Genomic DNA, 27,074 nt, shown 5'->3' on the forward strand with positions numbered 1-27,074 from the left:
GTCCTTTCCATATGAGGCCACGTCTGCTTTCGGAGGTGGTTGAAAAATGTAGATGCACCAAGATTTGCCCATTGACATCTGGTCCAAGCTGTAGCATTGGGATGCAAAAGAGGGAAGAAGCAACGTGTAGCCTGTGTGAACTGTGGCAAAGGTTGACACACTTGGTGGATATTGAGCGGGTGCCAAGTTCTACATTCTAGAAAACTTAAGGAGATTTTCTTAAGATGGGTAAGGGGCATCAATGCATGGCCCAACCTAAGGCCATCTCCAATAATCTGCAACCACCACTAGGGGGAGATCACTATATACACTCTTAGGCCCCATTCACATGAGGATATAAGGTCCAAAAAATCCGATCTGTCCATTCGCTGGATTTCTTGGCCAGAACCTTGTCCGGAGACCTGGGCTTGAATCATCATGGTGATCTATAATACTAGGAGTCTCTCCATCATGTGGCTGTGTTGTCCCGTATTGTATATAGTATAGGACAGTATAGAGTCCCGACGTTCTAGATCACTGACCGTTAGGGTTGAGCGATCGGGATCGGACAAGATCGGATTCTGAACGGTGATCGAGCAAATTTCATGATCGCGATCGGCTGGAAAATGATCGGAAATCGGATTTTGAAATCTCAAGATCGGCTCAACCCTAAAAGTGACTTTTCCCGTAGAGAAGCATTGACTAGGGGTGAGCGATCGGGATCGGAAAAGATCGGATTCCGATTGGTGATCGGGCAAATTTCACGGTTGGGATCGGCTGGAAAATGATCGGAAATCGGATTTTAAAATCTATCCTGAAATCTCAAGATCGGCTCAGCCCTACCGACTGTCTATTCTGGATTACATTTAGCAATTTCAAAAAGTTGCATTTTCTTATTTCGATTTTTCAAAAGTTTCAAATACTCATTTTTTTCCCCTTGTTCCTTGTGTATCCGGAGATTTCCGTGCAGGATAGAGCGCTTTTCATGTCTAATCTGAATGGAAGTCTTTACTAGAGAGATAGCGGCGCTAATCCCTTCTGCACGCCATCTGTCGGAGATAGGAAATTAACCCTTTGCACCCTGCCTGGACTGAACCGTCTTTTTTTTTTTCATTTTTGCTACAAACTTTCGTCAAAAACTTTACTTTTTTTATTACTGAAACGTTGCAGTCCCGGTCTACGGTTTCAGTGGTATTTACATGGCACTTGACTCGGTCGTCGACAGCGTAATATGCGACAATCGCCTTCTACCCTGCGCTCCTGTCATCCCATATTCCCGGGTGCCGTGGGGGTCACGGGTTTGATAAGCCTGGTTTTATCCCTTTGTAAAGTTTCCTCCAGATCCGCCGCCAATTCTGACTCTCCATCGCTATTGAAAGGACCCCCTAGGAGTGTAACCGGCTCCATTATCTGCTCCTCGGCATCCAGGCTGGAGTGACATTATCGACTGCTTGTAAACAGCACCTGGTGTATTCTCTGCTCCTGGTAAACAAGAAACATCATTATCTTGGAAGAAAATATACAGAAAACTCCGAAATGAAATTTCTGCCTATGAATAGAGAGTCTTAAAATGAAATATCCGAGCCGTGAATAGAAATCATCAGACTTCCCCGTACTTGGAGTACGGCTTTAATGCAAATATCTGACTCCTTTACTTCAATGAAGTCTTGCAGACGCCTTCCTGGGTAATATATGTCGTCTCAGATGATTTCTATGGCATTTCATGCTGTGCCTTTAATATACTATGGTATAAGACTGGAAATCTAGTGCCAAGGTATGGGGGCAACTGTAATGTGGTCAGGGCAGTGCAATGCTTGGCCTTGGCTGCCCGTAAGAAATTCTCCATATAGAATGGGTAGAACCTACGTGAAGGAACACTAACCCTACAATGTAATGGTGAAAACATAAAACCACGGTTGGACAGTTTTGTAGAATTTCTGCAGAGAACAAGGGGTTAATCTGCTGTGACTTTTCTCCATCTCCAACTAGAGGATGGAACTTCATCAAGAAATAGGGTTTAAGAATCCAGCTGCAGACAGGGCAGAGGGGGGAGGCTCCTGCTGCAGCCAGTTATCTTACATCTAGACGCAGGACATTGAGGAGGAAGGAGGGGGAATTGCTGAGATCCTGGGTCATATATGTCTCAGTTGGAAAGGAGGGAGTGATGGGATTTAATGAAGATGTCTGTGGTTAGTGTTCCTTTAAAGGTCCTAGGTGACCCCTTCCATCCTCTGATCACTGCAGGTCTGACTCTCAAACCCACCTGGAAATGAATGAGGCATCTCCACTGTGAGGACATATCCATGTATGTGTGTCATTAGATGACTAGCTTATCAAGGAAACATGATTTAGTAAGATTGTGCTACAAATTGATACTTTGTATCTGTCTATGTGTGGCCACCCAGTGGCTATGTTGTGAGTTGCAGCGTGTCAAAGCTTTAGCTTCTATAGTATTGAACTAGTTTAGAATATTTAACTGAACTTGAGCTAAGGTCATGGCGGAGACATCTGATCTCTGCTGGCAGCCAGTGAATGGAAACTATTATTTATACCAATGATACCGTTCCCGTCAGAAAGTGGAACCTCAGACCATTCAGCTAAACGATACACAAATTCCTCACAACACGCTGCGTGTTAGATGGGGCGCAAGGTGCTAGAGGTTAGACACTTTCCTCTTTTTAAGCCAAGTCTTAGTTGACTTACTTTAGAGCAGTGATTCTCAACCCTTACATGTGAAGTGCCCCCTAGTGAGGAAACGTCCCAACTGAGAACCCCCGTAGTAGCCATCACTTATACAGGTTAATTCGTTAGCAATTTTGACCCCCTCGGTGTGCTCACAGAGTAAAATGTCTATGTCAGTGCTATACTCTATATGATAGTTCCATCAGTGCCCCACATGTAGTATAATGGTCCTCACTGTGTCCTCACATGTAGTATAATGTCCTCCACATGTAATATAATATAATATCCTTCACATGTAATATAATGTCCTCCACATGTAGTATAATATCCTCCACATGTAGTATAATGTCCTCCACATGTAATATAATATCCTCCACATGTAATATAATGTCCTCCACATGTAGTATAATATCCTCCACATGTAGTATAATATCCTCCACATGTAATACAATGTCCTCCACATGTAGTATAATAATCTCCACATGTAATATAATGTCCTCCACATGTAGTATAATGTCCTCCACATGTCGTATAATATCCTCCACATGTAGTATAATGTCCTCCACATGTAGTATAATATCCTCCACATGTAATATAATATCCTCCACATGTAATACAATGTCCTCCACATGTAATATAATATCCTCCACATGTAATATAATATCCTCCACATGTAGTATAATGTCCTCCACATGTCATATAATATCCTCCACATGTAGTATAATGTCCTCCACATGTAGTATAATATCCTCCACATGTAATATAATATCCTCCACATGTAATACAATGTCCTCCACATGTAATACAATGTCCTCCACATGTAATATAATGTCCTCCACATGTAATATAATATCCTCCACATGTAATACAATGTCCTCCACATGTAATATAATGTCCTCCACATGTAGTATAATATCCTCCACATGTAATATAATATCCTCCATATGTAGTATAATGTCCTCCACATGTAGTATAATGTCCTCCACATGTAGTATTATATCCTCCACATGTAATATAATATCATCCATATGTAGTATAATGTCCTCCACATGTAGTATAATGTCCTCCACATGTAGTATAATATCCTCCACATGTAATATAATATCCTCCACATGTAGTATAATGTCCTCCACCTGTACTTTAGTAACAGTCAGCCCCCCGCTACTACAGCTGACAACTATTGTCACATAAAATAATTTCCGTTCCCATTCAAAGTGAATATAAACCGTACTATGTTACTATGTATAAGTGCGATATACAGTTTGTTTGCGACCACCACATAAGTGTATATAATGGGGAGCTTGTATACAACACAATGATCAGTGTCGTCTGTTCTCGGCTTCTCCTGCTCTCTCCTAGCGGAGTTGTTGCTTCCACATACAATAGGCGAGAGGTTTCACAAATTACGCTCCATTTTGTCTCCAACATCCCTTTAACACCGACAAGCGATCAATGGAAATCCTAATTGTCGGCAATTAGCGGACGCCGTTCTCACACTCCGTATCTCATTCCTAGAAGCCGCTCTCCTCACCCATCACTCGGAGGTCTCTCCTCGCCCATCACCTGGAGGTCTCTACTCGCCCATCACTTGGAGGTCTCTCCTCACCCATCACCTGGAGGTCTCTCCTCACCCATCACTTGGAGGTCTCTCCTCACCCATCACCCAGAGGTCACTCCTCGCCCATCACCCTGAGGTCTCTCCTCGCCCATCACTTGGAGGTCTCTCCTCACCCATCACCCAGAGGTCACTCCTCGCCCATCACCCTGAGGTCTCTCCTCGCCCATCACCCTGAGGTCTCTCCTCACCCATTACCCTATCTCTTCTTGCCCATCACCCAGAGGTCTCTCTTAGCCCATCATCCTGTGGTCGCTCCTCGCCCATCACCCAGAGGTCTCTCTTAGCCCATCACCCTAAGGTCTCTCCTCATCCATCACTCTAAGGTCTCTCTTCGCCCATCACCATGAGGTCGCTCCTCGCCCATCACCCAGAGGTCTCTCCTTGCCCATCACCCTGAGGTCTCTCCTTGCCCATCACCTAGAGGTCTCTCCTCGCCCATCACCCTGAGGTCTCTCCTCGCCCATTACCCTGAGATCTCTCTTCGCCCATCACCCTGAGATCTCTCTTCGCCCATCACCCAGAGGTCTCTCCTCACCCATCACCCTGAGGTCTCTCCTCACCCATCACCCTGCGGTTGCTCCTCGACCATCACCCGGAGGTCTCTCCTCACCCATCACCCTGAGGTCTCTCCTCACCCATCACCCTGAGGTCTCTCTTCGCCCATCACCCGGAGGTCTCTCCTCGCCCATCACCCTGCGGTCTTAGTATATGTCGGTCAGTACGGCATGTAGTTTATTCCTTACAATGGGGGAGATGATTTTCGAGCGCCCCATCCGAGGCCTCCTGGAGTGTTCTCATGAGGCGGGGAACATATATGGGTCAGGAAGGAAGATTAAGAGACATTCATTTTCCAAGTGGTTTTCCTTTCACGACGTCGAGAAACTCTCAGTCTTTGTGTTGTGAAAGTACATGGTTGGTAATTCTCAATCTACACGCCCGAGATTTCCAATCATCCCAGAGCGGAGCCATGTAACGCAACTCCGAGATACAAGTACAAGCAGTCAGGAAGGGATGGGATGGCGCAGGGTATCGGGGGTAGCAAAGGGACCACCACATAACATGTGCAACAAAATTATACAGACCTTACTTGCAGATTCTTAAAGGGGTTGTCCAGTAGGTAAAGATTGATGGTCAGCAATATCAGAGCAATGGAGTCCAAATTGGGAACCCCCAAAGATTATCTGTGTAAAGAGTCCTTATTGTTACAGTCTTTTTGTTGAATACTAAGAACAGCGCCACTCATTGTATAGTGGCTGAGGTTGGTATTGCAGCTCATCCCTATTCAGTTTAATGGCGCGCGCTGCGAACAGGTCATGTGACCAAAGGTTTTCCAGGCAAATTAAAAACTCTCTGGGGGGCCCAGGGTGGAGCAGAGGAAAAGTATCACCTACCCCCAATTCTGTGCCCCAGGGGGAATGGGGGATGCACCAGCCGAAGCGAGGACTGGCGGTTAGTGAATATCATTTGTATCGGCATTTACTTATTAGTATGGCCACATTCATATAATTCTGGTATTGTAGTGGGCTGAGCTGCAATACCTGACTCAACCTATAGGGCGGCGCTGTATCTGGTAAAAAATAAAAACAAACACAAACAGACCACTATTTTTCTAATTTCTTGCTGTTCATCAGTCCCTGATATAAAGCTGCAACATATAACCACATATATAATCCTTCCAGGAATCGTGACTATGTCATTTTCTCCGGGACGACATCCCCAGAGCGAGGGAATTGGCAGAGAGTTGTGATTCCTCAAATATGTAATTGAGAATTATACATGCAAGGGGATGTCTTTGCAGGGAAGCGGAGCCTGGGCCGATCCCCTTTGAAGCCTCACATCCAGTTCACCAACAAAGGTCAAAGCCATTGTAACTCAAGATTTATTGAACCAGAGTGGAATAAAACTCTATTATATCTTCAGACGCTGCTGAATCGGCCTCTTTCATTCCTCGCTGGGAATCCGCAGAACTCTAACATGTATTATTTCCAGAGTTTTGCAATATGGATTGTTTTTTTTTGTGAAGGAGAGAGAAAATACAATATTCTGTGTCTGTCATACGAGGTTATTTGGAGTCAGACTCTGCGGTGGTCTAGGAAGGGTTAAAAGTCTGGATTCCCTGTAAGATTTTTTGCCCTTAGGTATAATTGACATGCCGTGATTTCCAAAAACCGCAATGTTTTTGGAAATCGCAACGTTTCCACTGCACATATTTTTCTGCACTATGTCAGGGTCCCACGTTGCGATATTGCTGCATTTTGGCTGCGGTAAAAACGCAACGGAAAAAAAAGGAATGGGAAATATATAGGAAGTTCTTATATGACTCCCTTTGGCTCAATCCACTCGTGGCTTTGGCTCAAAAAAAAAAAGCTGCAAAATCTGCAACAAAAAAGATGCTTCAGGACGGGGCCACACGGGACGGAAACACCACAATGTGCTCACGGTGGAGACGCTGTTGGAAAAATCACGGCATTTTACAGTAATGGCAAAGTGGATGGTTATTCTAGCAAATCCCATGCTCACTTTGCGGTAAAAACCACGGTGCGGGCACGCCATGATTTCCAAAACCGGCACAGAAACGCCGGCAGTTTCCCCATAGGTATAATTGCAACAGAAAGCTCTGCAAACTTTTTGTCTAGGTCCGGGGCCCTGTGGGTTGGAAACGCCGCAGGAAAAATCACGGCGTTATATAGTAACTGCAAAGTGGATGGGATTCATCCGAATCCCATTCCCACTTTGTGGTAAAAACTGTGGTGCGGATACGCTGCGATTTCCAAAACTGGCGCGTTTTTTGAAATCTCTGCATGTCAATTATGTCTACGGAAACGCCAGCGGCTTCCTCGTAGATATAATGGTAAGAAAAAGACAGCGGAAGAAAACTGCAAACTTTCTGTCTAAAGCGCTGCAGGAAGAACTGCAATGTGTTGCCGCCACGGTTTTTCCTGCAGCATTTTGAAGCTGTAGGACGTCCTGTGGGGCCTTAGCCTCAGAATTGCAACTTTTGTTGTTGCAGTTTTGTTGCATTTTTTTTTTAGCTAGTTTAGGAAGTTCTTACACTTATACCTTCTGGCTCGAAAAACTGCAGCAAAATCTGCAACAAAAAAGCTGCCTTTCTGCAACGTGGGGCCCCAGCCTTAAACTAGAAGTCCAGGCAATTCTGGTGCACCTTGTTATTTCTGATGGGGCAGTGCATGATATATGCAATATCATACATTATGCCCGGGGTCACTTGGAAATCAGTGACATTGCTCCTATAGGGTATATACAGTACTGTACAGTATATAGTGCATCGGTCTGTATACATCAGGATGGTTGCATACAATATTTACTAATATATTTTTTCCCTCACGGACTGGAAAATTTCAATTTGTTATTTCCTCCTCTTTGTGCATTCACCGGTGCTTGACGGCCGCTCCCATAATATATTCAGCCGATTCGGTTGCATCTGTATTTTTCTCAACATGGAAATGATTGCTTCTGAGAGGTGCCGAGAACAGAAAGCAATAGCGGAGCCTTTACCCTGTTGTTTCAAGGGGGGGCGACGGGAGCTTTGTTTAATTAACTGTAATAAGCGCCGTTGCCCCGGGCAGGATTCTTCTTGGCGTAGACGCTTGCAGTTGATTTTTTTTTTCGTAGACTGCGGTAAGGAATTCTGTCACTTGTGATGTGTTGTAGAAACTGATGAACATTTCTGCAAATAATGGCAAAGATTTTATGAGAGTGAGGAGCAGCAGCAATACATGGGGTCATACACAGTAGTAAAGGGGTTTCCTGGGCTCAGAATACTCATAGGATATTATCAGAATCCGCCATTAAAGGGGTGTCCCAGCCCCAAATGGATTTTTCATTCCTCAAAACAAACATTTTACTATGTGTGATCAGTAACCCACCAATATATGAAGCATCAAATAGTGTCTGACAGAAGATCATTGGACCCACCAGAGGAAATGACTTCATGGAGTCGTACACGGAAGCCTCCTGACGTTTGGTGGAGGAGGGATAGCACTATGCGGTTGTTTTTCAGGGGTTCGCTTTGCCCCTAAGTTTTGGAAATCAGAATCTTTATTCTTCAGCAGACTGAGAATTTTGGTCAATTGTTGCTTCCATCTTTATGGTAACAGTTCCATGACTGGGCCCCGGTGAACAAAGCTCAGTCCATAAAGCCATGGTTGCAGAACTTTGGTGTTGAAGATCTTGACCACTTGCACACAGCCATGACCTCAACCCTTAGCACCAAAGGGTTAGATCTATATCTTGTAGAAAGTTTTCCAAGGAGAATTGAAGGAAAGAATGACACCATATTATTGACTATGGATAATTCTTCATGAAGACCAAGACATTTTGGACAATTGTTGCTTCCACCTTAGGGGCCACACGGTGGCTCAGTGGTTAGCACTGTAGCCTTGCAGCGCTGGAGTCCTGGTGTTCAAATCCCACCACGGGCAAAAAACCATCTGCAAGGGGTTTGTATGTTCTCCCTGTGTCTGCATGGATTTCCATCCCATATTCAAAAAAAGACATACTGATAGGGAAAAATGTATATTGTGAGCTCTATGTGGGGCTCACAATCTGCATTTAACAAAAAAATAAAAAATAAAATTGTTGCTTCCAACTTTATGGTAGCAGTTCCATGACTGTTCCCCAGTGAACAAAGTCTAGTCCATAAAGCCATGGTTGCAGAACTTTGGTGTTGAAGATCTTGACCGGTCACACACAGCCCTGACCTCAACCCCATCTAATGCCAAAGGGTTAGATCTCCTATATCTTGTAGAAAGTCTTTCCAGGAGAATTGAAGGAAAGGACAACTCCATATTAATGACTATGGATAAGTCTTCAGCAGACCAAGACATTTTGGACAATTGTTGACTTCCAACCAGTTTGGGGAAGACCTTTTCATGTTCCAGTGTGACTATGTCTCAGTCTGTATAGACATAATTGGGGGAAGTTGGTTTGGAAGAACTTGACTGGCCACAGAGAGCCCTGAACGTCAAACCCATTCGACACCCAAGAGATGAACAGAGGTTTGCAGCAATAAAGGGTTTGACCATGGGACCCATATAAAATAAGCGATACTTGGCATTGTAGGGTAGGGTGCACAATCCCGTACTTGAACCCCATGCTCCACTATAAGGATCTTAACCTCTAGGGCATAATCCGCCATCTTTGTGTGATCCAGACCATTATAAGAGCGTAGTGGCGGATTTCCAGTGGTATAGTCTCAGTACCGCGCGGCCAGGCAGTCGGGACGTCACATCAAATAAAACATTTTCCTATTAACATCTCATTCCGCATCATGTCAATAAGTGATTTCCCGTTTGCCAGCCCTGTCGGCGGAGGTCAGCAGCAGGATAACCATTTGCCAGCCGCACTGCACTGTTTTGTTTTCCTATCACTTCGTCTTCCACGATAACACGAGGAGTTTACAAAGCCTCTGAATTAAGAACTGTTGTCACAGTATTTAGCGCTGTCCCGCGGACGCATTGTGCTGCCTAACACCTTGCAGTTAATGTTGTGAAACACATTGGCGGCCCACACTGAGCAGACTGGAGCCGGCTCGCCCTGCCGCCTCCTGACGCTGCACAATCCCATCGCCTTAAATATAAATTCCAGCCATTTGTTGATAAGCAAAACATTCTCATTCTGTCATATTATCAGTTCTGTAGACAAACGGCGGACATTTCCCAACTCAAATAGCAAATGTCCTAATAAACGCCGCATCGTGTAGACATTTGTGCGCTGGCGTTCTGTCATTTATTGCTTGCAGGAAAACAACAGGACGGATATCAGCGAATATAATTTATATTATGGCACTGCCGTGGAGTTACAAGGATTTACTGCCACACTTTACCGCACGGTGATAGGGTCTTACATTTTTAACAAGCGAGGATGGGGAACTGTACAGTGCCCGAGAGCCCACAAAATACTCTTCTGCTCCAGAAATTTGGGGGAGTTTGTCACAAGAACTCAACACATCAACCAGACAGACAAATAGGTCAGGGTCACCTGAATCAAACAGTATTTAACCCTTGAAAATCGGGGCTTCTGTTGCCGAGATATTGCTATTTATGTCAATATAGAAGGATTTGTCATTGCTCCAAAGAGTTCATTTGCATATTGACCAAAAACTGTGATATCTTGGCAATGGAGGCAATGATTCCCAACACTGTGTGATTCAGGGGATCCCAACCTAACTACCTTTTGTGCTCGTATTCTGAGTTCTGGTGGCACACTCCCTTTAAGGGATTACTTAGTAATCTTATTTTACTGATGACTATTCCTCCTGACTCCTGTAGATACAAGCACACTTGGTTCATCTGTGTGTGGATATGTTCTTAATGGAGTGAGTGGACAACACCTCTTCTCATGACGTTCTACTTGCTCTAATTGTATTGTACTTATTGACTTCTGACCTTTGGGTTTCCTTGTGACTATTCTTTTGGATTACAAGTTGGTACTGCCTTGTCTCTCTAGCTTTGACCCTTGACTTGCTGACTCCTCTTCTGTGTTGTGTTGTCTTGTCCGCGTTTGGTGTTTACACTTATTCAGAGAAGGGACTGTCGCCCAGTTGTCTCTGTCATTAGGACAGTTGTGGCAAGTAGGTAGGGATAGGGGCTGGGTCGAGCTTAGGACTCGCTGTCTCTGTCTTCCCCTTCCTCCCTGGTTTCAGCAACAGCACTGGGGTATTGCTCAACTAGCAATTCCCTTCTACTTATATACATTAGATAGACAATTGGTCTCTCCAAAATCAGCAGGTTCAACCACCATAACTCTTAATGTATGGCCATCCTTAGTTTGTAGTGAGGGAACAAATATGCACCAGATTCTCCAAGGTGGTCAATAGTGAGCAGCGTTGACAACCAGCAGAACTAAACCCAAATTTGATTCTTGATATGGATCTTTCTCACCTCTATGTATGTGATTGATTCCTTGTCGGTACTTGGTGAGGTTTGGGGTCCTACAGGCAAATGCTCCATAGGAAAACACGGCAACTTAGCTCTGCTCCAGAAGGAAATCTAGAGGAAAGCTTAAGCAGAGGAACCTGAAGGAACCTCAATTCTGAAGGGTTCTGGGAAAAATTACCATGTATTACCTTTTGCCTAACTTTATTAACCTTCCATTGACTTCAGTGTATTTACTGTGTTCTCCACATCAAGATTTTCCAACCTTCGAGGTTCTTTCCATTCTGTCTAGTAGATTGGATTCCAGTTTGGAGATTCCTTTATCGCACATGGTCGTCTGGATCAGACAATTGTCTTTAAGAAATGTTTCCTTTTTCTCAGCCATATAACTCAGTTCCTTCTACAGTATTGAGGGTCACTTTCAATATCCCAGGATGGTCCTTCAGCCCAAGCTTATGGATCCTTGGAACGAGAAATCATGTCGTACCTCACCAAATACCTCACTAGGATACTACGGGGTTACTGAGAGGATAAAGATGTAACCCCAAAATTAAGCTTTAACAAAGTATCATAAGGAGACGTCAAGATGAAGGTGATGAATCCTGGTGACACCCCCCCCCCCCCCCCCCCCCGTAAAACCATATATCTTTAGGAGAACCCGTTCTGACATGGTATAACCTGTCCATGTTGGTCTGTACTACTGGCCTTGTGGAAAATTTTTGTGTGTCGTTATTTCTTTTATCATTTTTGTGCCATTTAATTTATGAAACTTTGTTTTTATCTAGAGGGACACTAAACTATGTAAGAAGGTTTTATGGGTCTCCTGATAGACCTGACTCTACTGCTTGTAGTCTTCTCTACATCCAATAACACATTGTGTCAACTTTTTATACAACTATGAACCTCCCGGAAAAAAATCCAATTTGGTCCTTCTCATCAGCAGAGATAACCTCTAATTCTATTTACTAAAGTCAGATATCTTCAGCGACATATTACTCACATAACTTCTACTTTCATCCCGGGACCCATAAGAATATCTTCTGCACTACTGTATATTATATATAAGGTGCTCTCCGAGGTGCTGAAACCCAACGGCATTTATGTGGCTATAACAGTAATACAGTAGTTCCAGGATGACAGACGGGACCGGTGCAATGCAGGTATATATTTGGCATGTAGGTCTACTGCTGCAAACTAAGACTTCACTAACGGGTGACATATACAGAAGGAAAGCAAAAACTAGTCACATATATAAACATATTATATAGGGCAGTATTATAAATTATAATGCAGAAGTTACTTGTACATAGGAGTAGTATTATAGTAGTTATATTCTTGTACATAGGAGCAGTATTATAGTAGTTATATTCTTGTACATAGGAGTAGTATTATAGTAGTTATATTCTTGTACAAAGGAGGCAGTATTATAGTAGTTATATTCTTGTACATAGGAGGTAGTATTATAGTAGATATATTCTTGTACATAGGAGCAGTATTATAGTAGTTATATTCTTGTACATAGGAGCAGTATTATAGTAGTTATATTCTTGTACATAGGAGCAGTATTATAGTAGTTATATTCTTGTACATAGGAGGTAGTATTATAGTAGTTATATTCTTGTACATAGGAGCAGTATTATAGTAGTTATATTCATGTACATAGGAGTAGTATTATAGTAGTTGTATTCTTGTACATAGGAGGTAGTATTATAGTAGTTATATTCTTGTACATAGGAGGTAGTATTATAGTAGTTATATTCTTGTACATAGGAGCAGTATTATAGTAGTTATATTCTTGTAAATAGGAGTAGTATTATAGTAGTTATATTCTTGTACATAGGAGTAGTATTATAGTAGTTATATTCTTGTACATAGGAGCAGTATTATAGTAGTTATATTCTTGTACATAGGAGCAGTATTATAGTAGTTATATTCATGTACATAGGAGTAGTATTATAGTAGTTGTATTCTTGTACATAGGAGGTAGTATTATAGTAGTTATATTCTTGTACATAGGAGGTAGTATTATAGTAGTTATATTCTTGTACATAGGAGCAGTATTATAGTAGTTATATTCTTGTACATAGGAGTAGTATTATAGTAGTTATATTCTTGTACATAGGAGCAGTATTATAGTAGTTATATTCTTGTACATAGGAGCAGTATTATAGTAGTTATATGCATGTACATAGGAGTAGTATTATAGTAGTTGTATTCTTGTACATAGGAGGTAGTATTATAGTAGTTATATTCTTGTACATAGGAGGTAGTATTATAGTAGTTATATTCTTGTACATAGGAGCAGTATTATAGTAGTTATATTCTTGTACATAGGAGTAGTATTATAGTAGTTATATTCTTGTACATAGGAGCAGTATTATAGTAGTTATATTCTTGTACATAGGAGGTAGTATTATAGTAGTTATATTCTTGTACATAGGAGCAGTATTATAGTAGTTATATTCTTGTACATAGGAGCAGTATTATAGTAGTTATATTCATGTACATAGGAGTAGTATTATAGTAGTTGTATTCTTGTACATAGGAGGTAGTATTATAGTAGTTATATTCTTGTACATAGGAGGTAGTATTATAGTAGTTATATTCTTGTACATAGGAGCAGTATTATAGTAGTTATATTCTTGTACATAGGAGTAGTATTATAGTAGTTATATTCTTGTACATAGGGGGTAGTATTATAGTAGTTATATTCTTGTAAATAGGAGTAGTATTATAGTAGTTATATTCTTGTACATAGGAGTAGTATTATAGTAGTTATATTCTTGTACATAGGAGCAGTATTATAGTAGTTATATTCTTGTACATAGGAGCAGTATTATAGTAGTTATATTCATGTACATAGGAGTAGTATTATAGTAGTTGTATTCTTGTACATAGGAGTAGTATTATAGTAGTTGTATTCTTGTACATAGGAGTAGTATTATAGTAGTTGTATTCTGTACATAGGAGTAGTATTATAGTAGTTATATTCTTGTACATAGGAGTAGTATTATAGTAGTTATATTCTTGTACATAGGAGTAGTATTATAGTAGTTATATTCTTGTACATAGGAGCAGTATTATAGTAGTTATATTCTTGTACATAGGGGGTAGTATTATAGTAGTTATATTCTTGTACATAGGAGTAGTATTATAGTAGTTATATTCTTGTACATAGGAGCAGTATTATAGTAGTTATATTCTTGTACATAGGAGTAGTGTTATAGTAGTTATATTCTTGTACATAGGAGTAGTATTATAGTAGTTATATTCTTGTACATAGGAGTAGTATTATAGTAGTTATATTCTTGTACATAGGAGCAGTATTATAGTAGTTATATTCTTGTACAGTACATAGGAGCAGTATTATAGTAGTTATATTCTTGTACATAGGGGGTAGTATTATAGTAGTTATATTCTTGTACATAGGAGTAGTATTATAGTAGTTATATTCATGTACATAGGAGTAGTATTATAGTAGTTGTATTCTTGTACATAGGAATAGTATTATAGTAGTTGTATTCTTGTACATAGGAGCAGTATTATAGTAGTTATATTCTTGTACATAGGAGTAGTATTATAGTAGTTATATTCTTGTACATAGGTGTAGTATTATAGTAGTTATATTCTTGTACATAGGAGTAGTATTATAGTAGTTATATTCTTGTACATAGGAGCAGTATTATAGTAGTTATATTCTTGTACAGTACATAGGAGCAGTATTATAGTAGTTATATTCTTGTACATAGGAGTAGTATTATAGTAGTTATATTCTTGTACATAGGGGGTAGTATTATAGTAGTTATATTCTTGTAAATAGGAGTAGTATTATAGTAGTTATATTCTTGTACATAGGAGTAGTATTATAGTAGTTATATTCTTGTACATAGGAGTAGTATTATAGTAGTTATATTCTTGTACATAGGAGCAGTATTATAGTAGTTATATTCTTGTACATAGGAATAGTATTATAGTAGTTGTATTCTTGTACATAGGAGCAGTATTATAGTAGTTGTATTCTTGTACATAGGAGGCAGTATTATAGTTGTTATATTCTTGTACATAGGAATAGTATTATAGTAGTTGTATTCTTGTACATAGGAGCAGTATTATAGTAGTTGTATTCTTGTACATAGGAGGCAGTATTATAGTAGTTATATTCTTGTACATAGGAGCAGTATTATAGTAGTTATATTCTTGTACATAGGAGGTAGTATTATAGTAGTTGTATTCTTGTACATAGGAGCAGTATTATAGTAGTTATATTCTTGTACATAGGAGCAGTATTATAGTAGTTATATTCTTGTACATAGGAGTAGTATTATAGTAGTTATATTCTTGTACATAGGAGGTAGTATTATAGTAGTTATATTCTTGTACATAGGAGCAGTATTATAGTAGTTATATTCTTGTACATAGGAGTAGTATTATAGTAGTTATATTCTTGTACATAGGAGGTAGTATTATAGTAGTTATATTCTTGTACATAGGAGCAGTATTATAGTAGTTATATTCTTGTACATAGGAGTAGTATTATAGTAGTTATATTCTTGTACATAGGAGGTAGTATTATAGTAGTTATATTCTTGTACATAGGAGTAGTATTATAGTAGTTATATTCTTGTACATAGGAGGTAGTATCATAGTAGTTATGTTCTGGTACTTAGGAGCAGTATTATACTATTGTATATTATAATATAAAACATTTTAACCAGCAGCTGAGTATCACATATAAGATTGATGAACAAATGAGATAAATGAAAAAAAAGTTTGATAAAATTACTTTTGCACATCTCACGCCAAATTTGTCTATCCAGATTCTCACTTCACTTTCTAACACTACGAGATGTTTGGGCACAAGAGAAGTTTTGCCAGTTGTTGAGTCTTGTACAGACTGGAATATAAGATTGAGAATCTGATTCGTTTTCATCTGTAATCTTTTTGATTCCATTATAGAAAAGTATGTACCCCCAGCCTTCCGAATGAAAAGAAGTGACTGTAGCTTTTAATTCTACACCGCTCAATGTCGACTATGTCAGATATCTTCATCTCTATACCTCTCCTGGGAATCTGACAAGCTAGAACATCTTTGAAGCCAATCTTTCTCATTTACTATATAGAGCAATCACATTTTAGATCGACGTTCTCCCCATTTTCGGGCAAAAGGGATATTCCAGATTTTTGATTTGTGGATGACATTTACGCCAAATACATATGACAAGTCAGATTTTATTATTACAGTCTTTTTTCTTTTACTGAAACTTTTGAAATAAAAGTAAATTTTTGACTATTTGCACAAGTCGACGCTCCATCTCCATAGTCAGCAATTTTCATCTGTATCTATTCATTGCGCTGCGTTGATTCGCAGTGTGAGACTGACACTAGGTGACAGTAGTTTGTGAGCGCTCATTTGTATTCTACAAAATTCTCCGACTGATGTCTGATTTTTTTGACATTTCGCTGTAGCAAAAATTACACACAATAAAAACCATCATACGCTAAATCCTGAGCGTCGTAATAGTTAATTACAGATTTGAGGACAAAACAGACGTCTGAAGTCAATTTGCGCCATTTCTTAAGATGTTCTTAGATTTGCTTAAGTTAAATGATATTCAAGATTTGTATAAAAAATAGAAAATAAAGGGAAGGAAGAAACAATTCACAGTCTGCTTTACCTTAGATGTGAGAATGCTTTGAAATAGGTTTGTAAACCACCTGTGATGTATCCACCATAGACTTCATGTGCATAAAAAGGTTATCACACAAAGAAGTCACATGAAAGTCACTGAGGGTAAACATGTCACCACTGCTGTGTATTATACCAAGTGTTATTGGGATGGAGCTCACATTCATCATATATATACTTTATAAGAAGCCGTACTTACTGTAATACTATATTACTATAATACTGCTCCTATGTACAAGTATATAACTACTATAATACTGCTCCTATGTACAAGAATATAACTACTATAATACTACTCCTATGTACAAGAATATAACTACTATAATACTGCTCCTATGTACAAGAATATAACTACTATAATACTACTCCTATGTACAAGAATATAACTACTATAATACTGCTCCTATGTACAAGAATATAACTACTATAATACTACCTCCTATGTACAAGAATATAACTACTATAATACTACCTCCTATGTACAAGAATATAACTACTATAATACTACTCCTATGTACAAGAATATAACTACTATAATACTACTCCTATGTACAAGAATATAACTACTATAATACTACTCCTATGTACAAGAATATAACTACTATAATACTACTCCTATGTACAAGAATATAACTACTATAATACTACCTCCTATGTACAAGAATATAACTACTATAATACTACTCCTATGTACAAGAATATAACTACTATAATACTACCTCCTATGTACAAGAATATAACTACTATAATACTACCTCCTATGTACAAGAATATAACTACTATAATACTGCTCCTATGTACAAGAATATAACTATAAATAGATAAGAAAAATAAGCATATAGCTCACCACCTCCAGTTAGCTTGATAAGTCCTTATAATTCCTGGGTGCACGATCCTGGCCTCTGACTAAGGCACTTTGTAGTTGAAGCATATAGAAAAGGATAGTAGGATCCGCTCGACCAGGTAAGTTAAAAAATAACTTTTAATCCGACATGGTTAAAAAACACACAAAAGAAAATAGATGTGAAATGACAAAAAAGAAGAAAAATGGTGATTAAAACCACATTCTGATAGCTCTAGCTAGAATATAACTACTATAATACTGCTCCTATGTACAAGAATATAACTACTATAATACTACTTTTATATACAATATAACTTCTATAATACTTTAGTATACTACTCGATAGTCTTTATACCATCCTTGTATAATACTATATACTATAATGCACAACAGATTCTTTCACTCCCAGACAGAAATGTTGTAGAATTCCACCTCCTGACTTATTCTCTATTCTCACACATGTTATATAAGACTCTTCCTTCCTGATCATTTTTTAGTTACATTTTCCAGGACTTTTTTAATAGCAGAATCTCCAGTACGAGAAAAAAGGAATTATGGAAACAATTTCTGTGGTTAATTGTCTATATCACAATGTGGATGTATACGTCTCCTGCAGTTTTATGTGACGCCGCTCTGGAGGCTTTGTGTAAACTTTGTAAATTTTATTGGCTTTGACTTCACTGATTCTATCTAATATTTTCTTGAATTTCCTGGTGTGACCATAACCATCATAACCCCATAAAACGCCCTAATGGGGTTCAACAGGAAGACATAAGCTGGATGTGATAGATGGCGGTGTTCTGGCCAGCCACACATCACCTGTACTTAGGCAATTGCCTATAAGATTATGTGATCGCTATTTAGGCAGTTTCCTAATATGCAGCAGGAAAGTGATAGGATCAATAGATTGCAAGCAAAGTAATTATGAATTATTAATATTAGCGTACAATATCCCAGTTTTAATAAATTTGTTTCAGATCCATAATGATGTAACAGGTAGTTTTGCAGGATTATGACCTAGCCTTAAAACCTATGGCAGGGAAAGAGATTAATACAATACTTGTGTAACCAGGAATAGTCAAAATTAAAGCAGGGGAATATAAGTAATTATAGCTATGGTCAAGTCCAAGAGATGTCAGATAAAACCAAATCAGAAAGAGAGGAGTAAACTGTAAGACCAGCAGTTACACAGGGTCAGGTTCCAGCCGTGAGTTGAGAAACACATAGAATCCAGGTAATAGATACAGTCACAGGCAACAAGCAATGTCAGTGTCAGGTAAAATACCAAACCTACAGTACTGTTTGGTCTTGCAAACCAAACCTCAGACTTAGCTAGAATTTGATTGGTAGGTATAGTGTGAGCCATGTGATCTATACACATGCTATATAGAATCTCCCCCAGCAAGAGGAAGCAATGACTGCAATGACTGTTGGGTGAAGATGGAGGAACATGGTGTTAGGGTATTGCTCATTAAGTAATTTCCCAGTAGCTGGGAGGAAGGGGGAAGGCACAGACAGTGATCCCTGATTCTAGGCCCATCCAATGTCCCTACCTGTTTGCCATGATGACCCCAGCGGCAGTGGACAACCGGACAACAATCCCTTCCTATGATAAGTGAAATGCAGAACGCAGACAAGACAAAAAACAAGAACGAGAAGTCAAACTAGCCAAGGGGTTGGAACCAGATGGGCAACTTGGTACAGAATCGGAATCCAGAAGAATAGTCAAAAGGTCAAAGCAAAGATCGGAATATTAGAGAAAAAGTCATACACTAGCACACTCTAAGAGACTAATAGCAGTCGCCCATGTGTGCACTTAAGCTTTCGCTCTCCTTGGATTACGTCTTTGGGTAAATAATATGTATGACGCGTTTCTATTGATCTTTCTTGAATATCTGATGTTCCCCTTATATTGCACCAGGCCACCCAATTCTGCTTAATCGATGGTAGGTGAGGTGCAGCTAGTCAACACCATGGATAGGAAAGTTGAAGAGTAAATGTAATATACATCACTAAAAGACAAAAAAATACACAGCAGGAACCAAATAACCATGACCTGAACTCACTTGTCTCTTGTTACAGACAGTTGGGCGGTTCCATTCCCCTGGCCACATACGGTAAACCATGAAGGTCTGAAGTATACGGTAGGTCATGAAGGTTTGAAGTATACGGTACACCATGAAAGTTTTTTCACAACTGTAGCTTTAAAGATTACACCTATACATTCAGCCACAGCGTACACCCCCAACTCACACACTACTATACGTTGACCTATAAACTGTTGTAATTAATCACATCTTCTTCGTATACACAATACGCTCTCGGGCTATAAATAAAGTCCCCGGTGACCCTCCGTACGTGATCGTCCGCTACAAACTGGTTGTAGATATTGTAAATAAAGCTTGATTTATCTAAGTATACAAATGTATTCCAACATTATCTGCGCCCCCCCCCCCCATTCTATCCACCAATGGGAATACCAGTAGGACGTCCATAGCAGGTCACTTACGCTCTGCATTTACCGCCACCTATTATGCAATCGATGCAATAATTATATTATAGGAAATAACAAATAGCAGCGACTTTCCATGATGGGACGTAATTGCATGTTCTACTGAGCGGAATGGCATATGAGACATTCATCAGTAATGGGGGGAGATTGTACCGCACACATACGATACGCACATAATAAGCTCTTATTAGTTTGGAGAAATGTCCTGTCATTCCACGGAGGTCGTCGGAGCTGAATATTTATAGCGATCTCTTCCACGGATGCATTTAACAGGGTGCAGGTTAATAACATATTTTTCTCTGCAAAGTAAAGAACATCTGATAAGAGTATTAATTACGTGTACGGTACGTTGCGGTATAATAATGATTGCTCGGGGCCAGGTAAGAGACGTAAATGGGGTAAGGCTAATCCAATGGGATATAAAGTACTAATCAGACCAAGAGAGAAAAAATAGAATATTAGTATTTATATTTTGTACAATATTTATTATAAATCTCATAAAATTGTGAAAATAATCCTAATAATATTATAAATGTAAAAGTTTTTATCTCAGTAAATGACATGGCTTTATAACTGTTATGAATTTATGTTCACATCCTATCCTTCCTACTCAATCACGCAAAAACAGCTGAACGAATTTGGATGAAATTCGGCAAACAGATAGTTTGTAACCTGGGTTAACACATCAGCTACTTTTTATCTCAGTAAATGACATGGCTTCATGACTGTTATGAATTTATGTTCACATTCTACTAATATTATAAATGTTAAAAATTTGGATGTTTGTTTCTCAATCTCGCAAAAACGGATTTGGATGAAATTCGGCATATAGATAACCTGAATTAACCTGGATTAACACATTGGCATCATGACTGTTATGAATTTATGTTCACGTACTATATTAAACTGTTCTTGGCAGCAGGCTGATAAAACCAGGTCTGTTATCTCTCTATGTAAACACACAGCTAACCCTGAGTCCATTGTGTACAAGCATTTTCGTATTATCTGATCTGCTCCAGGCAGTGCTGACACACTGAATGGGAAAACAGCTTTAATCCAAATTGGCAGTTTGCCAATTTTAAACATGCCTATAAAAAATGAAAATTTAATTTGTCGCAAAATTCTAAAACGACGACAGCTATAAAGGTAGCCAGAAGTCAGCTGAGCTCTCCTCAAGCGGAGCTCAGGGGGACCATCATTGCCAACAACGCGCTCATTATATGGCGTCCCAACGAGCTGCTGAGATGCTGGTACAATCATGGGCACAGCATGAGGAATGAGTTCAGCAGCATGCCAGCTTGAGAGCTGCCGAAACGCCGGAGCAGGCAAAACAACGACGAGCAGGAATTTGCCTAATATAGGCAGATCATCGACACCAACAACATACAGAGGAAGTCGCGGGCAGAGGTTAGTATAAAATACAAATATAACAGGATTAAAGAACATCTGATCAGAGTATTATTTATGTGTACAACCTGTTGTGGTATAATAACGTAAAGTGATGGAAAGTGGGGGAAATGGTGAGGTTTTTTTTTAAATTTTTTGAAAGATAATAATAATAATTAAAAAAAAATTGGAAAAAAAATCCATGAATGTAACAGCGATGAAATGATAATTGTTGATTCTTCCGCGGTTTTAATTTTTTTCCCTGTACACTACAATTATTTCTATATTTCTTAAATATCACAGTTTGCAAAGTAATTTTTTTGTTACCTCTGAGCCGCTGTCACCTTGTACTAATTATCTCAGCTTCTACAATGGCTACACGCCCACTGGTGTCTGCCGAAACGCGTCTGACCTATGGATTCTACCGACACATGACAGAAAAATAGCAGTTTATAGAGATGGAGAAAAATAAGTGGCTGAATAAAAGAGAAATTATCTTTTATACTTTTATACGTGTCAGATAAAATATGGAGAGCATGAGATTACAGCGCATGAAAAATGTAAGTATCCTACTCATCGTAACGGGGGCAGTGATGGAAGAGCAAAGCCATGAGCTAGTCTATAGGCTATTGCAGCGGTGTCACATGAGTCCATGTTGTTGCCCAACCACTTGCCAATCACAGGCCTCAGTAGCCGTCAGAAGGAGGCCGGAAAAGGACAGAAGAGGATGCCGGGAACCACCGGTCACTCAGAAGAAGCGAGGCAAGGTGGGTATAACTGTTTGTTATTTATACACACCACCCCTGGGCCTGCACTGATTGTGCTCCGGGGTCTGAAGGGAAAACTTTTGGAAAAGCAGTGTGTTCCTCCCTATAGGTCATCCAACTTGAGGTGTTCTCACCAAAAATATATGTAGTGATACCAATTAACATGTTGGGTGCTGAGACTATCACACATGATTACTCTGGAATGGTAGGGGCTTCAGAAAAAATCCAACTGTTTAGGAATCATTGAATCTATTGAAGGACACTAAAAGTTGGAGTTGGTGAAAGCATCTCTTGAAATCTGCCTCATCTGCTCTTCACTGCAAAAAAATATGTAGTGATACCAATTAAAGGGATTCTATCATTAAAATTGTATTTTTTAGGGTTAGCCTACCACGTTGGAATAGCCTTAAGAAAGGCTCTTCTTCTCCCACCTTTAGATGTCTTCTCTGGGCCACCGTTCGGTAGACATCCCGGTTTTCTCGCAGCACTGGGGGTGGGCCCCAGCGCTCAAACAGCACTGGGGGTGTCGCCAATGCTGTGGGAGAAGTCTCCAGTGTCACCTCCATCTTCGTCTGGAACGGCCTCTCTTTGCGTCTTCTTCCAGCGCTGGATTCAAACTGCACATGCCCGCCGGCCACAAGAAAATGGCCACTTACACTTACTGTGTTAGGGTCCATTTTCTTGTGACCGGCAGGCATGCACAGTAAGCTTTGCCCGAGGCCCGAGGCCTAGAAGTTTGAACCCAGCTCCGGAAGAAGACACGAAGAGAGACTGTTCCAGACAAGAGCTGGAGATTTCTCTCGCAGCATTGGCGACGCCCCCAGTGCTGCAAGACAACTCATTTGCATACCGCCGAAAACCGAGATTTAAAGCGAACGGCGGCGCGGAGAAGACATCTAAAGGTTTGAGAAGAATAGCCTTTCTTAAGGCTATTCCAACGTGGTAGGCAGTAAAAAATACAATTTTAATGATAGAATCCCTTTAACATATTGGGTGCTAAGACTATCACACGTGATTGCTCAGGAATGGTGGGGGCTACGGAAAAAAAATCCAACTGTTTTGGAATCGGAATCTATTGAAGGACACAAAAAGTTGGAGTTGGTGGAGTTGGTGAACTCTGCCTCACCTGCTCTTCTGTATATTCCTCCTATATACATTCTCATTTTACGTTACAGAATTAGTCTCAATATTAGAATGAAATAATTTAAGCCTAAACTTGGCCTTTTTTTTTTTTTTTTTTTCTTCCTCGGCAAAAGATAATATGTTATCGTTATTTGTAAATCTTCAACACAATTATTGAGAGACTGAAAGGGAAGGAAATCCTTGTAATCTCAGCCCAGTTCAGCTTCCAGGCGCATTGAAGCAAGCACTTCCATTCTGGGAACAATGAGCGGCGAGATAACTTGAAATTATGTTTTTTTTTTTCTAACAAATGATTCATATACAGTCAGAATTTTACTTCTGATCCTCTGTGTAAAACTGCAGAAAACTTTCAATGTAATTCTGGGGGAAAAAAAAGACTAATAGAAATGTTGTTAACTCTATGGCTGCCTGATATCCCGGGGAACGGAACGTCGTTGTCTGGGGCTATCATATAGAGCTCCCATTCCTCTTCTTAGGCAGTGACGTCCTATCCATTGGTCACATGTATGCTGGTAAATATAATAAGGCCATAGTCGCATGATCGTGGAGAGTAACGGTGGTAAGCTGTGTATAAAACGTGTCCATTGAGGGATTCGGGAATATGGACAAAGATGGGACATGGGATAGTTTTATGGTCGTTCGGTACAATTGTTTGTTCCATGTTTATGGGCTAGTTTTTTGGGTCGTTGGGAAAAACGGACATGTGAATAGACACAATGAAGTCAATGGGAGACCTTTATCAATCACTCTAGGGCATGGTACTATGGTACCCATTTGGAATAAGGCCCCATTCTTGACCCAAACATGTGACACAACCCACATTATGGATCTACTCGCCACAGTTTGCTAACTTGGGCAAAGCTGGGCGTGGGGAGGACTGGGTTGGGGATGCCTTAACCCTACTTATTTTTTCAGTTTTGAATTATGATGGGATTCTACACCAGTTGATCCCCATTCAAGTGTGTGTACTGAATATGAAGAGGTTCCGAACAAGTCGTGCTTTGCAACAGTTGCCAATCTTGATAAAGTTGTCCCGCTGTGTCCTAAAAATTGTTGCGTTATAATGGCTGTCCCATGCCCCTTTTTGACCTTCGTGTGAGTATACCCTTAGGCTGGGTTCACGCCGTACCTGCCTCAAAATCTTGACCAAAAAGATGGCTCCCATTGTAATCAATGGGAGACGGCCAATTCTTTTTTCCGGGAGCTGTGTGTTCCGGCTCCTGGAAAAAGGAAGCATCATGCTCATTCTTCAGGCGGATTCGCGAGGCACTCCCTCCTCCTCCCTGAGCCCATTCATTGGGCCTAATCCAGAGTGGAGTGCATGACTGGATGTTGGTACACTGTATCGGCATCCAGTCGCAGCTACCCATTTTTTGGTCTGGAAACTGAAGCGGCCTCTGCCTCAGTTACCAGACCGATAAAACCCAGTGTGAACCTGGCCTTATGGTTATTTCAAGGGGTTCATAGTCATAGTCACAATCATTTTCAGGTAGGGTTCTGATTAGGGTTGAGCGATCATGTTCAGAAAAAATCGGATTCTGATCGGCGATCGAGAAAGATTCACGATCACGATCGGAATCCCGAACACAATCTTTTTAGGTGGGATCGAGATCGTGATCATTTCCCACAATGCTTTGCTAGCTAGTCTCCCATTCATTCTAATGGGAGACTAGCTAACATCTCTAGTAGCTACTTACCTGCAGAGATGGCTGGTCCGGTGCCCGGTCTTCTCGTTCTTCTTCACCTCGCTGTCCCCTGCCTCCCAGGTTAGGAGAGTGTGGGCGGGTACTGGGAGGGGAGATGTCATGGCTCCCCACCCTGTTCCTGCCCACACTCTCCTAAGCTACAAGCCCCACCTTCCTAGCTCTTTAAACACTAACCTGGGAGGCGGGGGCAGCGAGGAGAAGAAGAACAAGAACACCAGGCACCGGACCAGCCATCTCTGCAGGTAAGTGGACACCAGGGGGGACTAAGTAGCCAGAGGATTAAAAAACAATCCTCTGGCTACTTAGTGATTAAAAAAATTCACTACACAGCGTGGAGTCTAACAATTAAAGTGTTCAATTGTTAGATTCCATGCTGTATAGTGAATAGGATTGTTTTTAAAATCCGATCTCCGATTAGTAAAAAAAATTCCATTGACTTGCATTGGGAATTGGGATCGAGATCGGGTTCGAATGAAAAATGATCGGAAATCGGATTTCAAAATCGATCCTGAAAAGTCAAGATCGGCTCAACCCTAGTTCTGATCCCAAAAGTGGGTTTGGGCTTCCACATATTTTTAGACCAGTCTCATTCCAGTCTTTCTCGATAACCCGCACATCATTCTACCAGACACCTCTTCCCCTCCCTCCGTTCTAACCTGACTTTTTTTTTCCACAAATATTTCACAACTGATAAAACATTCATAAGAACAGACAAGTAAAAAAAAAAAAAAAACTTGTTCCCCTGTTTTTTCGCTCGATGACAGCTCTTGATTCATATCACTAAAGATTTTAATGAAGCTTGAAAATTGTCACAGAACTGTGTTATTCCTTGTCCCATGCGTAAATTATAAATGCTAAGCCCTATTAAATTTACCTGCAGGCTGACTTGGAAATCCATGAAACAGCTTTTACACCAATTTTTTTTTTTTTTCCCCGACGAGACTGCATTTAAAGCTTTTACAGACTCAACTTTTTGTAGGACAATGGAAACGGCTAAAAGTACAGATAATGTATTTTTAATTCCTCCTATTATTTGTGAAGCATCGTTCTGCCTCGCAAATGCAAAACCCGTGTACGGCTCGGGAAAAAAAAATAGAATATAAAATGTTTTTGTAAAATGTCGAAGATACTTTCCGTAGGATTGATACAAGTGCTAACAATAGTTATTGATCTGCTGCTCGATGGGGATTGTGATGCGTCAATAACAACTTATGATGGTGGCAAGAATAATAGTGCGCACACCTGCTCACCGCGCAGACCTCGGTTACTGGGAAGGGCCGCTTACCGTGCAGGTACCATAGATATGGTGGGTGGTCCTGGTCAAGGACTACAGTATGTATACAGTGATGTCAAGGAAGGGTGGACAGTCGAAGTTAGTGTGAAAGTCCTCATGCACATGACCCAATAGGGTGCAATGACACTTGGATGACAACTGTGTGCCGTGTGAGTGTATTCCATCCTACATTGATTTCAATGGAGTTTTGTCGCAATCTGATTTCATTGAGTAGGATAAATATCAGAACAAAGTATCAGAACCTCTGTAGGAAGATACTCAGGCATTAGGCCAAAGGCTCCTGGAGACCATGGAAGGAAGATAGAAGTACTGTATATACTCGAGTATAAGCCGACTCGAATATAAGCCGACCTCCCTAATTTTACAACAAAAATGGGAAAACTTATTGACTCGAGTATAAGCCTGGAGGGGGGGGGGGGGTCGGGAATGCAGCAGCTACTGGAAAATTTCAAAAATTAAAATGGTTTTTGGGTGCAGCAGTTGCTGGGTGCTGGGGAAGGGGAGGGGGTGTTTTGGTTGTCTGTCTGTCTGTCATAGACCCCCCCCCCAAGAAAAAAATGT

The sequence above is a fragment of the Leptodactylus fuscus genome, chromosome 9 (assembly GCF_031893055.1).
Source record: "Leptodactylus fuscus isolate aLepFus1 chromosome 9, aLepFus1.hap2, whole genome shotgun sequence".
Classification (NCBI taxonomy): domain Eukaryota; kingdom Metazoa; phylum Chordata; class Amphibia; order Anura; family Leptodactylidae; genus Leptodactylus; species Leptodactylus fuscus.